This window comes from Myxine glutinosa, chromosome 2 (genome assembly GCF_964187855.1).
Source record: "Myxine glutinosa chromosome 2, kmMyxGlut1.1, whole genome shotgun sequence".
Lineage (NCBI taxonomy): Eukaryota > Metazoa > Chordata > Myxini > Myxiniformes > Myxinidae > Myxine > Myxine glutinosa.
In genome coordinates this window covers 213,803,724-213,821,260 of record NC_136262.1, presented here as the reverse complement: position 1 = coordinate 213,821,260, position 17,537 = coordinate 213,803,724, and the positions used below count along the sequence as shown (strand labels likewise).

At 46.9% G+C, this 17,537-nt stretch overlaps 1 protein-coding gene across 2 annotated transcripts in view; it reads left to right on the top strand.

Annotated features, from left to right (window-relative positions):
• Positions 1-8,108: 8,108 nt before the first annotated feature.
• Positions 8,109-17,537, top strand: part of LOC137422167 (tight junction protein 1) — a 200,503-nt gene continuing 191,074 nt past the window's right edge. For both annotated transcript variants that reach the window (XM_078772224.1, XM_078772222.1), the window contains exon 1: positions 8,109-8,591. The gene's annotated coding sequence lies outside the window, so the exon portion shown is untranslated. The remainder of the gene's footprint in view (positions 8,592-17,537) is intronic.

Below are 17,537 nucleotides of genomic sequence, written 5' to 3'. Positions count from 1 at the left end.
TCCCCACCGTAAATGTATAGTTTGAGAATAATTCCGTAATTCGGTTAGCTGTGGGCTTGAGTCTGTTAGACAGGATGCAATGCAATAGGGGGACATACTTATTTGTGTTTTAAGATTGTCACACTCAGGGTCAGGTTAATTGTAGAGGGAATTACACCTACGTGTCACACTAAGTTAAAGTTTAATAGGCCCGAGCACGGGCCTGAAGAAAGGAGGGTGCCCTGTAACGAATGTGGAAACGTTACAATGTGAACGTTACAAAAGTACGGTAACACCCTGTTAATGTAAATAATGGTCGCAGTCGGCGTCCTAGTTAATTCCATGAAACTTACACGCAGGTCACGATATATCTTTTAAATAGTGTATTTCCTTATTCCATGTAGGCTAAATATGTGTTTTCCCACTAGATTGACTTTGCATTGTATCAAACAAAATAAGCGTAGGCCCTTCCAATTTCCCCAAAACCTCCCTTCCAATTGCCTTCCGCATTTTGGGCGGTTTTCTTCAAACCACCATTGGCCACGAGGTAGGTTTGGGGAAGAAAGGCGTGTCTCCACCTCGTCATAAGAGGGAAGGAGTGAACCAGCCCTAACAGCCAATCAACACCGCGGTGAGCGACCCGGTAGGCGTGCCCTCGGAGCCGGCGGCTTGATTTCGCCCGAGGTGATAAAAGCGACTGTAAGGGACTGCTTTGAGAGATGACTTGGAGAGGCCTTGGGAGATGAGCAAAGAGGCTGCACCAAGAGGTGAGATGCGAAACGCTCCAAGCCAAAGAGGAGAGGTACTCGGCAAGGAAACCAGCTTTGGAGAGACGCGCTGAAAGGAGGGAGACGGCTCCACCCCAAGAAGAGGAGCAGGTGTGCCGAACCAGCGCGTGACGTCTACCGCAGTGGATACACGACGGAGGGTTTCCCGCCAAAACCGCGAGGAATTGCGAACTGCGGCCTCCCGACTTTGCCTCCCTCTCAAGCAATCCACCTCAAGCCTTACCTGCCTGCATTATCCCCTGTGTAAGTGTGAACGTCCTGTCCTGCTCGTTGTCTTGGGGCTAAGTAAAAATGAATAGTGTAAGTTAACGATTCGCTGTGTTACTGCTTCTTCCATCCATTGCTTGTGTGTGTATAATAAAATCTGTTCTTCCTCCGTATTCTTCTTCTTCTTCTTTTCTTTCTCTTTCGGTCGCTTTAGAGATTTCCCGATTGAATATCTGTGGGGTGATCTGGTCAACGTCGGGTGAAATCGGGTTTTAATCGGGGAGTAACTGTTCGGACGCGGTTAAATACACCACCGCTCGGTCAATATAACATCTAAAACCCGCGTCTGTAACATTATATATATATATATATATATATATATATATATATACAGTATATATATATATATATATATTGTAACGGTTTTGAGAAGTGTAACGAATTTGAGAAGTGTAACGATTTTTGAGAAGTGTAACAATTTTGGAGGAAGTGTAACGAATGTGAAAAGTATGGTTTTGTTATGTGTAACACCCTCGTAATGTAAATAATGGTCGCAGCCGTCCTCCTAGTTAATTCCATGAAACTTACACACAGGCCACGATATATCTTTTTAAATAGTTTATTTCCTTATTCTATGTAGGTTAAATATGTGTTTCCCACTAGATTGACTCTGCATTGTATCAAACGAAATAAGCGTAGGCCCTTTCAATTTCCCCAGTCATCTCCGCTCTCCCAAAGTTCCTTTCAAAAGCGGTGCGAGTGGTGTTCAATCCCGCAAGCCGCCATTGCCCATGTGCTCATCTCGGAGAAGAGGGGGGGGGGGGTAGGAGCCGCCAACTCACAGGCGTGGCACGTCGTCATGATCGAAGGGGGAAATCGGACAGCCCTAACAGCCAATCAGCACCGCGGTGAGCGACCCGGTAGGCGTGCCCTCGCAGCCGGCGGCTTGATTCCGCCCCGAGTGATAAAAGCGACTGGAAGGGACTGCTTCAGCAGATGAGCGAAGAAGTGACATACGAGAGGAGCGGTAAGCAGTGAGATGCGAGACGCTCCAAGCCAAAGAGGAGAGGTACTCGGAGAGGAAACCAGCTTTGGAGAGACGCGCTGAAAGGAGGGAGACGGCTCCACCAGAAGGAGAGGAGCAGGTGTGCCCGAGCCGGCGCGTGACGTCTACAGCATCGGCAGCGGATACGCGACGGAGGGTTTTCCCGCCAAAAACGCAAGGAATTGAGAGCTGCTGCCTCCGACCCTGCCTCCCTCTCCAGCAATCCACCTCAATCCATACCTGCCTGCAATATCCCCCGTGTAAGTGTGAACGTCGTCTGTCCTAATCGTTGTCCTGGGGTTAAGTAAATTGAATAGTTTAAGCTAACGATGCACTGTGTGACTGCTTCTTCCATCCATTGCTGTAAATAATTTTGGTCGCTCTTTCTTTTTGCTTGTGTGTGTATAATAAATCTGTTCTTCCTCCGTACTCTGTCTTCTTCTCTTTTCCTTCTCTTTCGGTCGCTTTAGAGGTTTCCCGATTGAATATCTGTGGGGCGATCTGGTCAACGTTGGGGGAGTCGGGCCAATTGGGGATCCTGTTAGGTCACGGTTGGACCATCCGCTCGGCCCATCGTAACATCTAAACCGCGATCTGTAACAATATATATATATATATAAATACATATATATATACATATATATATATATATATATATATATATATATATATATATATATATATGTATATATATATATATATATATATATATATATAGATATATATATATATATAGATATATATATAAATATAAATATATATATATATATCCTGAAGGCTGTTATGCAATCCAGAGGGGCATGACATGACAGCTAAATATGACAGACATCAATCAATTCCAATTAAAACAAGCGTTACGCCTAGGTCCCCCGTCGGGGAAGTGATGTGAGTTGACAAAGTGGAAGACGCAGAAAACATGCTATGATATGATATTTCGCTCACAAAGTTCAGACATACATGGAGGCGGCCATCTTGGATTTTGACGTGGCGACCCAATTTTCAATATCGGTCTTCCTTATGCGTAGATACACCCACACACCAGATTAGAAGTTAGTAGTTCGTTTATTTTTCAAGATATTTCTCTCACAAGGTTCAGATATATATATGGTGGCAGCCATCTTGGATTTTGACGTGGCGACCCAATTTTCAATAGCGTTCTTCCTTATGCCAAGATACACCCACACACCAGATTAGAAGTTGGTACTTCGCTTATTTTTCAAGATATTCCACTCACAAGGTTCAGACATACATGGCATCAGACATACATGGCGGCGGCCATCTTGGATTTTGACGTGGGTTGCACCCACACACCAAATTCGAATGCGGTCCTTCGCTTACGCATGTACGCATGCACGGGTGTACGCATGCCTGCAAAACCATAGTCCCCCTTTCGCTCCGCGGTGCGACGGGGAACAATAAACACCTCAATGATATCATAAAACAAAAGGAATGTTATTTTTCTGTGCTCCATTTTCAGAAACAAATATTGGGTTTTTTTAGAAACAGACAATATTGTCTTTCACAATATGTCATCACTCGGGGACAAAAAGTCAGGAAAGTTCTCTTCTCTGCTCTTCTCTCATCGTCTCTTCTCTTCTCTTCTCTTCTCTTCTCATCAGAGCTTGCAGCATAATGTGGCAGAATTTTGAAGGCACAACAAATAAGTCCTGTTGCACTCCAGCTTAAAGCATGGTTTTGCCAAGTGCTCCACAGGACAATCTATGACAGGATTTAGAGAAAAGCAAACAAAAGGATACCATGAAAGGTTGGATCCTGTCTTTGCAGCTGACTGAGCCCGATGAGGAAGGGTGCAGTGTGCATACTGAACTGCTAGAATATGGAACTACCCAGACTCTTGCTTGAGCTGGTGATCCAACTGAACTGAGCAACTGGGCAAGAAGGACCTTCGTCAGGGACGTAACCAAGAACCAAATGACCATGGCTGTTCCAAATCCAACTCCCATTTAAATCTAAATTTATTTTTCCTTTTAAAATTTTTTATCCCCATTTGTGCCAAACCGCAGCTGCAGGTAACAACCCCCTCAGGTTGTTCTGCTCCTCCCTGCAACTGTTACAAATTCCCTACGGGGACCAAATTTCCTGAGGCTCGATCTCCTGATCCCTCTCTGTCCGAATCCAGCCTGGAGCCAACACACTCCCCCAACTGGGTATTCAATTTCGGAGCCTCCGTTGCCAAATTGCAGTGTATGGTGAGGGTCCCCTCGGTCACTTCAACCACCTCCTCGGACCGGCTCACCTCATCACCCAGACTCCTTTGGGCCTGAACAAACTCTACCTCCATGGGACTGTGCCAGGTCCCCAGCCGCTGTTTCACATCATTTACATCCCCATCATTATCAATCATTTCTGGCCCCATCAGGCCTTCTTCCCCAATAAATACATGGTCCAGCTCCATTACTCGGACCCCACTATTGTTATCCCCTCTTGCTCTGAACCACCGCCCTGGTGCTGCACCATTCCGAATTCATCCCCCGGTTGGGATGTTGACATCCACCCGGCCCGATAAACCTCCAGGCCAGCATGTAACAAACATTTTCTAATTAAATTTCTACCTTCCCCATTCCCTTCCAAATTTCCTTCCCTAACTTCTCCAACTATTTCAATTGCCATTCCCGGCTCCTGAGCCCCTTGTGAATCATTCTTTTGTTCTTTCTTTATCTCATTCGTTTGCTCACATGGGGTTTCCGTTTCCTTAATCTGCGCATCCAATCCAATCTTTCACCACATCCCCTTATTATCCCCCTTAATTCATTCCTTCGGGAGTCCATTTTTTCTAATCGCTCACTCTGAGAATCCATTTTGCTATTCAATTGCTCACTCTGAGCATCCATTTTGCTATTCAATTGCTCACTCTGAGCATCCATTTTGCTATTTAATCGCTCACTCTGAGCATCCATTTTGCTATTTATTTCCCTCATGTTGTTATTCATTTTCTCCTCCATTCCCTCAGTCTTCCTAATTAATCGATCCCATGGCTGCTCGGGTATCAAGGCCGTCCCTACGGCGGGGGAAGTTCCATCGCTATGCTCAAACCCCCCTACTAGTACCCGACTGCAAAGCTGCAATGAGCCGGCGAAGCCAAAGCCTCTTGCCACTATTTTACCCATCACTCTGGCATCAGTAGGTTAGGTAGTTGGTAGTAGGTACCGTACCTAGTTCAAAATGACACCATTTGCATTCTGGATGAGATTAAAATTTATTAAATTTTCATCTTCATTAATTCGGTGAATTCCGTCTCAATTTCGGATATTTCCGGCTGTGAAAAACTATCCCCTACGGCCGCGACATTTCTAAAAAATAATTCTTCGTCAATTTTAGAATATTTGACGCCGTTTTCAGCCTCCGAAACGCGGTAATAAACTTTTTTGAAATATTTTTTCAAATGCTCGAATCTCATTGGTTCCGGTGTTTGGTGACGATTTTCGTTGAAGACAACCAGGGCCCGGGGAACGAGGTTGGTCTTAAAGTATTTTAATTACAAATTAGAGGTGCATAAGATTGTGAATCAAACAAAGACGGGTGAAACAAACTCCTATTGAACTTTTTCGCAATTTTTTAATGCTTATTTCCGCATCCGGAAGATGGCGGCCTCCATTGAGTGATTTGGTTTTTGAAATATTTTTTCAAATGCTCGAATCTCATTGGTTCCGGTGTTTGGTGACGATTTTCGTTGAAGATAACCAGGCCCGTGCGGGCCGAGGTCGGTCTTAAAGTATTTTAATTACAAATTAGAGGTGCATAAGATTGTGAATCAAAAAAAGACGGGTGAAACAAACTCCTATTGAACTTTTTTCAATTTGTTATGCATACTTCCACATCCGCAAGATGGCGGCCTCCATTGGGCGATTTGGTGCGTCAAAGCTTCGAAATTCTCAAGGGATGTGTCCTTTTACTAACTACTAACGGCTCCGTGTCCTTTTATACGAGCGTCTGAAACAACTACCTAACCTACTTATGCCATAGTGATGGGTAAAATAGTGGCAAGAGGCTTTGGCTTCGCCGGCTCGTTGCGGCTTTGCAGTAGGGTACTAGTAGCATAATAGCCGGCGAAGCCGGTGTTGTCAATGAACGCGTACGTATTATGTTGAAAAGCCAGATTTTGCTGGATCCCTTGAGAATTTCGAAGCTTTGACGCAACAAATCGCCCAATGGAGGCCGCCATCTTGCGGATGCGGAAGTATGCATAACAAATTGAAAAAAGTTCAATCGGAGTTTGTTTCACCCGTCTTTGTTTGATTCACAATCTAATGCACCTATAATTTATAATTAAAATACTTTAAGACCAACCTCGTTCCCCGGGCCCGCATGGGCCCTGGTTATCTTCAACGAAAATCGTCACCAAACACTGGAACCAATGAGATTCGAGCATTTGAAAAAATATTTCAAAAAAGCTTATTACGCGTTTCCGAGGGTGAACACGGCGTCAAATATTCTAAAATTGACGAAGAATTATTTTTTTAGAAATCTCGCGGCCGTAGGGGATAGTTTTTCACAGCCGGAAATATCCGAAATTGAGACGGAATTCACCGAATTAATGAAAATGAAAATTTAATAAATTTTAATCTCATCCAGAATGCAAATGGTGTCATTTTGAACTAGGTACGGTACCTACTACACCTACCTACTACCAACTTCCTAACCTACTGATGCCATCGTGATGGGTAAAATAGTGGCGAGAGGCTTTGGCTTCACCGGCTCATTGCGGCTTTGGCTTCACCGGCTCATTGCGGCTTTGGCTTCACCGGCCCATTGCGGCTTTGGCTTCACCGGCCCATTGCGGCTTTGGCTTCACCGGCCCATTGCGGCTTTGGCTTCACCGGCTCGTTGCGGCTTTGGCTTCGCCGGCTCATTGCGGCTTTGGCTTCGCCGGCTCATTGCGGCTTTGGCTTCGCCGGCTCATTGCGGCTTTGGCTTCGCCGACTCATTGCGGCTTTGGCTTCGCCGGCTCATTGCGGCTTTGGCTTCGCCGGCTCATTGCGGCTTTGGCTTCGCCGGCTCATTGCGGCTTTGGCTTCGCCGGCTCATTGCGGCTTTGGCTTCGCCGGCTCATTGCGGCTTTGGCTTCGCCGGCTCATTGCGGCTTTGGCTTCGCCGGCTCATTGCGGCTTTGGCTTCGCCGGCTCATTGCGGCTTTGGCTTCGCCGGCTCATTGCGGCTTTGGCTTCGCCGGCTCATTGCGGCTTTGGCTTCGCCGGCTCATTGCGGCTTTGGCTTCGCCGGCTCATTGCAGCTTTGCAGTCGGGTACTAGTATTAATGTTATGACAAATAAATATTATTCCTTGTCGTGCTTGTAGGACTGTCATTTTCCGGGATAGAAGGACGCGTTGTATTTATCAGACATATTCCTACATCGAGTCGATTCCATATCAACGTATCTGTTACCTACTATCAGTGGGATGGGGGGTACAGTACAGTTACTGTTCTACATAATGTGGAGTCATTAACACAAAGAGGACCACGGGTCCTGAAGCTCATCTGTATCAGGAGCAACCGTCCATGACGTCATAAAATATCGACAAAAAAACTGCACAGAATCCGGTCACGTGATTGGTTGAATGAATGGAAGCTCTCTGACGCCGATTACAGCGATACATGTTTTACCGGTCAAGATTCAATAAAAGGAAAGAAACCGAGAAGACCTGAGTGAGCATCCTGCATGGAAGAGTGGGTGCCATGAATTTAAGCCAAGGTACAAATCTTTATTAACTTAAATAAATAAAAAAACCGAATCAATGATTTTCCAAGGTTGAATTCCTCAAGGTAGATGTGAATCTTTCGTCTGTCCGCTCTCGAGCGACCTGCAGATGGCGTCATCGTGATTGGTTTTCCTCCAGATGGGCGTGGAAATGACCTGCAGGTGGCGCCTCCGTGATTGGTTTTCCTCCAGATGGGCGTGGAAACGACCTGCAGGTGGCGTCTCCGTGATTGGTTTCCCTCCAGATGGGCGTGGAAACGACCTGCAGGTGGCGTCATCGTGATTGGTTTTCCTCCAGATGGGCGTGGAAACGACCTGCAGGTGGCGTCTCCGTGATTGGTTCTCCCCCATGTGAGCGTGGAAATAATCAGCAGTCATGGTAGTGGTAGTAGTGCTGGTGAACAGCAATTACAAACTGGCAACCGGGAGAAGGTTTATTGGAAGCAGCACAGGTAGACCAAAAATCAGATGGAGATTAAATTGACAATTTTAATGGAGTGCAATGGTATCGAATAGACCATAATGGACAATGTTGAGGGAGGTCTCGTCCTGTGGTGGACTAAATCGGCTGGTCAAATGAAGTGAAGGGCGTGGAAAACCCCGTACAGGTAGCGTCGCAGTGATTGGCTCACGTTCACCTAGGCGTGCAGGAACCTTCTGGGGTGACTTCCTCATACCTGCACGTTCCAGGCTCGTGCCGAGGTTGCTCTAATTGGGATCGTTTCACGTTATTACATTACAGTTTTCGATCATCCATTCTTTGGATTGAAGTTGCGTGAGGAAAACCTGCTTAATCTGAGCTTACCTTTGGGATTGATCGCTTTGATTGGACAATCGAAAAGGATTCGTTTGTAGGTAAGTTGTGCTTAATTGTTTTTCATTTTCGGGCCTCCTTGTCGAAGTTGACTTCTGAGCCTGTTTACCGTTCACGGCTATCTATTTAATACGTACCGGGTACGCAATTGTTTATTATGTCTGACCCTTCCCCATCCGTGCGTACATAATAGATAGACGCTATCCCCCTATGATTCAAACATCGTCCATCTATTTGTCTGCTAAGACGTGGCTCAAGCTTACAGGGCCGAATGGATGTTGCTGTCTGAGTTTATACGGTACAGAAGGTCTTGTCTGCGACATTGCATGGAGTGTTTAACAAACGAGTAACTTGTACATCGCATTAATTTTCCCGTGACTCATGTTGCATGTAATTAGGAAACGAGAGGCGGTAGAACATGGCTACTTTAACAGGCAGGTGTGAGTGACATGTTTGCAACACCACTGTGTGTGTCTGAAATGGACGAGAACTACTGTGGGTGGGGCAAGGGGGGTATCGAGGTGTGTGCAGGTGTCCGCCAGGTGTAGAGTTCGTCTGACTTGCCAATGTCTTTGCGTTCTCTCTTTCTGTATAATCTGAGCAAAATGCCGTTGGGAGTATCTAGTTGTTATATACTCGCAAGGGGTGGATCTAAATTTATAAAAGAGGGAGGATAAAACGAGTTGGGTGGTTGTCGGGGAGAGGGTGTTGGGGGTGGGGCGGGAGGGTGTTGGGGGTGGGGTGGGGTGGGGTGGGAGTATGTTGGGGGTGGGGTGGGGCGGGAGGATGTTGGGGGTGGGGTGGGGCGGGAGGATGTTGGGGGTGGGGTAGGGCGGGAGGATGTTGGGGGTGGGGTAGGGCGGGAGGATGTTGGGGGTGGGGTAGGGCGGGAGGATGTTGGGGGTGGGGTAGGGCGGGAGGATGTGGGTGGGGTGGGGGGGGGGAGGATGTTGGGGGTGGGGTAGGGTGGGAGGATGTTGGGGGTGGAGTAGGGTGGGAGGATCGTGGGGGTAGGGTGGGAGGATGTTGGGGTGGGAGGATGTTGGGGGTGGGGTGAGGTGGGAGGATGTTGGGGGTGGGGTGAGGTGGGAGGATGTTGGGGGTGGGGTGAGGTGGGAGGATGTTGGGGGTGGGGTGAGGTGGGAGGATGTTGGGGTGGGGTGAGGTGGGAGGATGTTGGGGGTGGGGTGAGGTGGGAGGATGTTGGGGGTGGGGTGAGGTGGGAGGATGTTGGGGGTGGGAGGATGTTGGGGGTGGGGTGGGGCGGGAGGATGTTGGGGGTGGGGTGGGGCGCGAGGGTGTTGGATGGTTGGGAGGGGTGGGCATTGAGGGGAGGTGGGGTGGGAGGGTGTTTGATGGGTGGGAGGGGTGGGCATTGGGGGGAGTAGAGGGGAGGTGGGGTGGGAGGGTGTTGGAGGGGTGGGCATTGGGGGGAGTAGTGGGGAGGTGGGGTGGGAGGGTGTTGGGGGGGGGGGTGGGCTTTGGGGGGAGTAGAGGGGATGTGGGGTTGGATGGGTGGGAGGGTGTTGGATGGGTGGGAGGGGTGGGCATTGGGGGGAGTAGCAGGGAGGGTGTTGGGGGGAGTAGTGGGGTGGGAGGGTGTTGGGGGGGGGGGTGGGCATTGGGGGGAGTAGAGTAGAGTAGAGGGTAGGTGGGGTGGGAGGGTGTTGGTTTGGGGTGGGCATTGGAGGGAGTAGAGGGGAGGTGGGGTTTTTTTGGGGGTGGGAGGGTGTTATAGGTGGGCATGGGGGGGAGGATGTGGGAGGGTGTTGATGGTGGGGTGGGTAGGGGGAGTGTGTGTTGGTGTTGGGTTGGGGAGGAGGGGGTGGGAGAAGGTTGAGATCTTGGATGGGTGGGAGGGGTCAGAGGATGGGTGGATGGAGGCGGGTTTCGAATTCCTCCATATTTGTTTACACATCAATTCGATGATTCCTTTAGTTAGATTCCCCAATGAGTGTAACACAAACTCACTCACTGTACTTGTATTTACACTAGTATCATGTTTGCATTAATTGGGTGATTTGTCTGCTTTGCAGAAGAGAAATTCTGAAAAATGTTATTATTTTACTACAATAAACTACAGTATCCCACACCTTTTCTGTCATAAGTGATTTATGAGTAAAAGTAAAAATATTTATCGTTGGCAATGATCTTACCAAGTTATTTCGGACTTTGTTTGAACGAATCCATCATAATCGTTGACTTGGGAAATCTACTTTACACTTACTGGGGGTGGGGTGGGGTGGGGTGGGAGGATGTTGGGGGTGGGGTGGGGCGGGAGGATGTCAGCACGAGAGGTCCTCTGTACTTTGCGATACAGAGGACATGGCATTGAAAAGTGCCCCAGCAATGAATGGAGCGCTACCCAGTCGGCTTGGCTCAGGTCTGACGTTTCAACCCTCAGGTGGTCTTCATGGAAGGGACTGTTCACATGGACCTTCAGGACAACAACAACCAGTTTTTCCAGAGTACATTGCTTTCTTTATTTGCTGTTGATTTGAACACCAATGTGGTCTTCTTCTTTGGTATGGAGGACAGGACTCCGAGGCACAGTGGCATCATTGGCTGAGGGTGTGGCTGTGCTGCTGATGCAGTGTCCCCTGTAGGTTAGAGCAGGAATTTTGAATTTGTTCAGGGTGCTGGCCATTGGTACATCTATATTATAATCACTCTTGCTGGAACTTTTCCAATACGTCATGCGTGGTACATGCCACCTACTCAGGATTTCCTTAATAGAGATATATATCATAGAGGACGCCTTCCATAGTGATATGATACATGTCGAGAGCTTTTGTTGCAATTTGTTCGAGGTCATGGTACATAATGCCTAGTAAATGGCCGAAGGTTGCACCACACAGTCTTTATGGATACAAAATGGCTGCTAATTGCAAGTTGTCGTTGCTCCTCGTACAGTTTTTCGGAACCCTAGGTCTGGTGGAGTCGCATGTTATTTATAATTATTTATTTTTTTTACTGTTAAAAGAATGACCACAACTCTCACTCCTCTCTCCAGCCCTATTCCAACCCATAGATGACCTGTTATCAGAATTATTGCATCACGTGATGGTGGATATTTCCAAGTGATGTAATCGTTCAAAAACGTAGCAGCTATCGAGTGCATCAAATATTGGAATCGACACCCTATCAGTTCTGCTTTGTGCAAGTACTGATTAAATGCTTTTCAGAACACAAACAGTTTGTGCATATGGAGGCAAAAACGCACATGAGAAAGGCAAGACCTTCACAACTGCCTAATTAAGCAATTTGCTCGACATTCATTTGCACAAACTGCAGCTTCGAGCCAAGTACATGATAAACTAGATGTCCTTCTGCTTTTTCATCCATTCAGAGATTGTACAACTTGATTCTGGTGGTTGTCACTACTTTGGTATGTGTGTGCGTTTGTTACCTAAATGGCTAACTTTGCCCCTGTGATGCTACATCCCATCAGCGAGCGATGTTTTATTGTGTTATTGTCAATGCCTTCAACTACGAACAAAAACAAACAAACTTGTTTCCTAAAAAAACTCGTTTGAAAGAATTTCAGCAATCGTAGAAAAGTGTTCACATCCGGAGATTGGCAGTCATCTTTTTCTATTACCAGTACTTAAACATGGCATTTGTATGTGATGTAACTTTATATTCTGAAAGAAGCCCCACTGACGGACGGACCTCTCGTGCTGGCGGACCTCTCGTGCTGGCGGACCTCTCGTGCTGGCGGACCTCTCGTGGTGGCGGACCTCTCGTGCTGGCGGACCTCTCGTGCTGGCGGACCTCTCGTGCTGGCGGACCTCGTGCTGGCGGACCTCTCGTGCTGCGGACCTCTCGTGCTGACGGACCTCCTCGTGCTGACGGACCTCTCGTGCTGACGGACCTCTCGTGCTGACGGACCTCTCGTGCTGACGGACCTCTCGTGCTGACGGACCTCTCGTGCTGACGCGACGGACCTCTCGTGCTGCTCGTGCTGCTCGTGCTGACAGACCTCTCGTGGATTGTACCTGTTGCTGTGTTTGAGCCTGGGGAGTAACTGCTGAAATCTATCTCTGTGGGTTCTTCTCAACATCTTTGTACTTTGTTCCTTTTACACTTTTCTACTTTTTCACATTTCTCTTTATTCATTCTAATTCTTGTTTTACTCTATTTCTCTTTCTTTATTTGTCTAGGGATAAGTGAATTTTTGCAGAGATTTTTTATGTAAGGTTCACTTGGCTGCATTTGAATGGGTTTGAGGGTTGTGGAGTAGCGGCTGAAACCCGAATCCTATCCAGGCTCCACCTGATGACTCCATCTTTGCTCTTTACTTATTCGGGTTCCTTCTGATGACTCCGATGCAGTATTTGCTTTTCCATTTGATTGTATTAAGTTCAGATCCAGTATTGAGCCTTAGGGAAACTGCTTTGGTCTCTTGCAATAGTTTGCACCAAGATGACTGGTGGTATCTCCGAGACTGACAAGATCGTCCAGTTGTATCACATCTGACTGAGTTTGATTCCAGACCCGTAAAGACAGACGTTAAGCCGGACGCGTCCCGTCTGCCATCATTAGTTGGTCGATGCAGAATGTGCCAAGAGTAGGCGAGTTAACATCGGCACCCTGAACAACTTGCAGCTTCCTGCTCTGTTTGAATGGTAGGCCTGGCCAGCTGGTTCATGAAAGACTTGGTGCATAAACCTTCCCGGGCCTACCCCACAAGCGGGGAATAATCGAGGCCTTTAAAGGACGGGTGGTAATGGCTCGTCTCTTCTCTGTTGTAGTACACAATGTAAGCATTCTTATCGTCTTGTCAAAGTTGTCCTGTTTATGAACTTTTAAGCTACCCAAACGCACTGAAAGTCACGATCAATATCAATATAGTTTTTATCTTCACTCCCACGCACACTCTATAACCACTGAGCAACTATATTCCTACCTTTCTGTATTGAAATCCCCTTTGCAGTTGGATGACTAATATATCAACTCGGTTAGGTTTTCATTGAAAATTATGAAACGGGTGCTTTGGACTCGGGCACGTAGCAGTAGCAGTATACCAATTTGAAGAAACATAAAGTACTACCCAACAACCACACCATCTTCAACCTTTTTTCCCCCAAAAAGTGTCAAAATTTATCATATTAAAACTACTTCTCCCCCCCCCCCCCCATCCCCTCCCCTCCACCCCTCCCCTGGAAACAACAAAAACTTAAATATGATTGATCTTAGAGATCGAGGATCAATTTGTAAACTTCTCCCCCCCCCCCCCCCTGCACCACCCTCCCCTGGAAACAACAAAAACTAAAATATGATTGGTCTTAGAGATCGAGGGATCATTTTGTAACTTCTCCCCCCCCCCCCCTGCACCACCCTCCCCTGGAAACAACAAAAACTTAAAATATGATTGATCTTAGAGATCGAGGGATCATTTTGTAAACTTCTCTCCCCCCCCCCCCTCCACCACACCCTCCTCTGGAAACAACAAAAACTTAAAATATGATTGGTCTTAGAGATCGAGGGATCATTTTGTAAACTTCTCTCCCCCCCCCCCCCCCTGCACCACCCTCCCCTGGAAACAACAAAAACTTAAAATATGATTGGTCTTAGAGATCGAGGGATCATTTTGTAACAAACTTCTCCCCCCCCCCCCCCCCTGCACCACCCTCCCCTGGGAAACAACAAAAACTTAAAATACATTGACTTAAGTCTTAGAGATCGAGGATCATTTTGTAAACTTCTCTCCCCCCCCCCCCCCCCCCTCCACCACCCTCCTCTGGAAACAACAAAAACTTAAAATATGATTGATCTTAGAGATCGAGGGATCATTTTGTAAACTTCTCCCCCCCCCCCCCCCCTGCACCACCCTCCCCTGGAAACAACAAAAACTTAAAATATGATTGATCTTAGAGATCGAGGGATCATTTTGTAAACTTCTCCCCCCCCCCCCCCCCCCCCCTGCACCACCCTCCCCTGGAAACAACAAAAACTTAAAATATGATTGATCTTAGAGATCGAGGGATCATTTTGTAAACTTCTCCCCCCCCCCCCCCCCCCTGCACCACCCTCCCCTGGAAACAACAAAAACTTAAAATATGATTGGTCTTAGAGATCGAGGGATCATTTTGTAAACTTCTCTCCCCCCCCCCCCACCACCCTCCCCTGGAAACAACAAAAACTTAAAATATGATTGGTCTTAGAGATCGAGGGATCATTTTGTAAACTTCCCCCCCCCCCCCCCCCCTGCACCACCCTCCCCTGGAAACAACAAAAACTTAAAATATGATTGATCTTAGAGATCGAGGGATCATTTTGTAAACTTCTCCCCCCCCCCCCCCCCACCACCCTCCCCTGGAAACAACAAAAACTTAAAATATGATTGATCTTAGAGATCGAGGGATCATTTGGTAAACTTCTCCCCCCCCCCCCCCCCCCCTGCACCACCCTCCCCTGGAAACAACAAAAACTTAAAATATGATTGGTCTTAGAGATCGAGGGATCATTTTGTAAACTTCCCCCCCCCCCCCCTCCACCACCCTCCCCTGGAAACAACAAAAACTTAAAATATGATTGATCTTAGACATCGAGGGGATCATTTTGTAAACTTCCCCCCCCCCCCCCCCCCTCCACCACCCTCCCCTGGAAACAACAAAAACTTAAAATATGATTGGTCTTAGAGATCGAGGGATCATTTTGTAAACTTCCCCCCCCCCCCCCCCCTCCACCACCCTCCCCTGGAAACAACAAAAACTTAAAATATGATTGATCTTAGACATCGAGGGATCATTTTGTAAACTTCCCCCCCCCCCCCCCCCCCTGCACCACCCTCCCCTGGAAACAACAAAAACTTAAAATATGATTGATCTTAGAGATCGAGGGATCATTTTGTAAACCTCCTGCCTGCTGAAGTTTCTACCGAATAAATGACTGCTTTCCATGTAAGCTTTTGATGAAGTAGAATTTTAAAATGGTCTTTTTCTTCTTCTTCTTTTTTTTTTTTTTTTACGGCAAAGCCGTCTAGAACAGTTTGTCCGTCTGTATGTCCCTTCAAACGTATACCAATCAGAGCTGAGGATCTGGTCACATGACGGTGATGCGATTACGTCTGATGTCATTACGGCGGTACGTGACTGACTGTCCACACTCCGCCATTTTGATTCACATGCCGTTCATGCTGAACATATCGTCGTACCTGTCGTATATCACAATCGCCATGCTCCACCTTTACGTTTTTCATTCAGTGTGAAACACAAGCAAACCGATTGTTAAAATGACCATGAAATATCGAAAGCATCGGCGTTACGTCTCTTCCAACTAAACGGTACGTACCCAACCCTTCTGGGGTATAATCTAGATTACAGTAGATCTTCACTCAGTTCTGGATGTAAAACTTACCTCACGGATGTCGGGATTCCTCCAAATTTGTTTAATCTATCTATAATTCCAGTAATCTCTGTGTGTTTGTTTGTACGTTTGTACGTTTGTTTGTCTGTGACCGCTGTTTCTCGACAACCACGGGTCCGATATACTTTAAACTTGCCAGGTATATTGCTGGGGACCCGAGGATGTGCCTTTTCAAGGTTTCATATTAATCGGACAATTACTTACCGAGCTATGGCGATTTCTTTACCAAACACCGCAAGCCGTTCGCTTTGGACCAAACCATTGCATGTAAATAGAGGGGGGGGGTTCTGTGGTCGTTGCGAATGGACCAAACCATTCATGTAAATAGAGGGGGGGGGGGGTTCTGTGGTCGTTACTGCCACGTGGTTTCAAAGTTTTTTTTTTTGTTGTTGTTGTTTGCACGCATGTTTTTTTGCACCCACGTACGGGCACGCCCTAGGATGTTTACACACACACACCCCTACACAAATTTATTTTTTTTTTTTTTTTTTTTTTGGCAAGGAACGGGCACCCACGTACGGGCACGTCCTACCTTATATATAGTACGGGCATGCCCTAGTGTTATAAATGGCATTAGCGACTGTTTAAAAAGCTAATAATGTGTGTTTGTGGTTTATAATATTTTACAAGCCCGGCTACGTTAGACTTTCGGTCTTGGTTTTTTGTAAAGTGCCTGGATAACGAAAGGCTTGAGCTATTAACTTCACTGACTAACTCCGCCAAGTCGACCGTCATTTGTAAAGTGATACAAAATCCATCTACAGTAGAACTAGAACAGCACTCAGAGCTCATACATCAACCAGGCTGAACGGCTTATTTTGTATCCACTGATAGGTCGGATCTGGATTTGGCCGATTGAATGTAAGAATGTAATCGGCTTGTTCTTGTCGTCCAGCCAACTCGTCCAGCAAGTTTCGTCCGAACCAGTCCTCAACTGTGAGATATCCTGCTATATGTAGTGTTTTGTCCCATCTCTCAATTGTGAAGAATCATGTATAAAAAATTACTGTACCTGGATCCGGATCTTCACGAAAATTGCATCGATTCTTCTTTGTCACACACAACCAAGTTTCGTCCAAATCCGTCCATAACCTTTTGAGATATCGTGCTCTAGAAGTTCTCATAGCCGGATCCGGATCTTCACCAAAATGGAATCGTTTCGTCCTCGTCACATACGCTACATCTCTGCCAAATTTCGTCCGAATCCAACTTTTTTTTCACAACTTCAACTTCAACTTTTTTTTCGGTCAACGATCGCAACTTTTTGAGATGTTTTGCTCACAAACGGACAGAGGTGAAAACATAACCTCCATCCACCTTTGGTGGCGTGGGTAATAACGCATGCGCATTGCACATGGGCATCTTGATACAAATGGTCATTTATTTGGACCGAGACTGCATCCGAGCTAACACACTAATGTTGGGTTAATGGAATTTTGTGTCCATTGCACCAACGTTGAACCAACGTCGGAAATCCTCTTGCTCACCTGGGATGGTTCTCATTTTCTTTCTGCTTTGGATACCATCCTCCGAAGTAATCCTTGGCTAAAGTTCAGCTGACGACCTTCGTCTGATGAAGAGGTAAACGTGAGCAAGGAACATTGTGGTTTCAGATT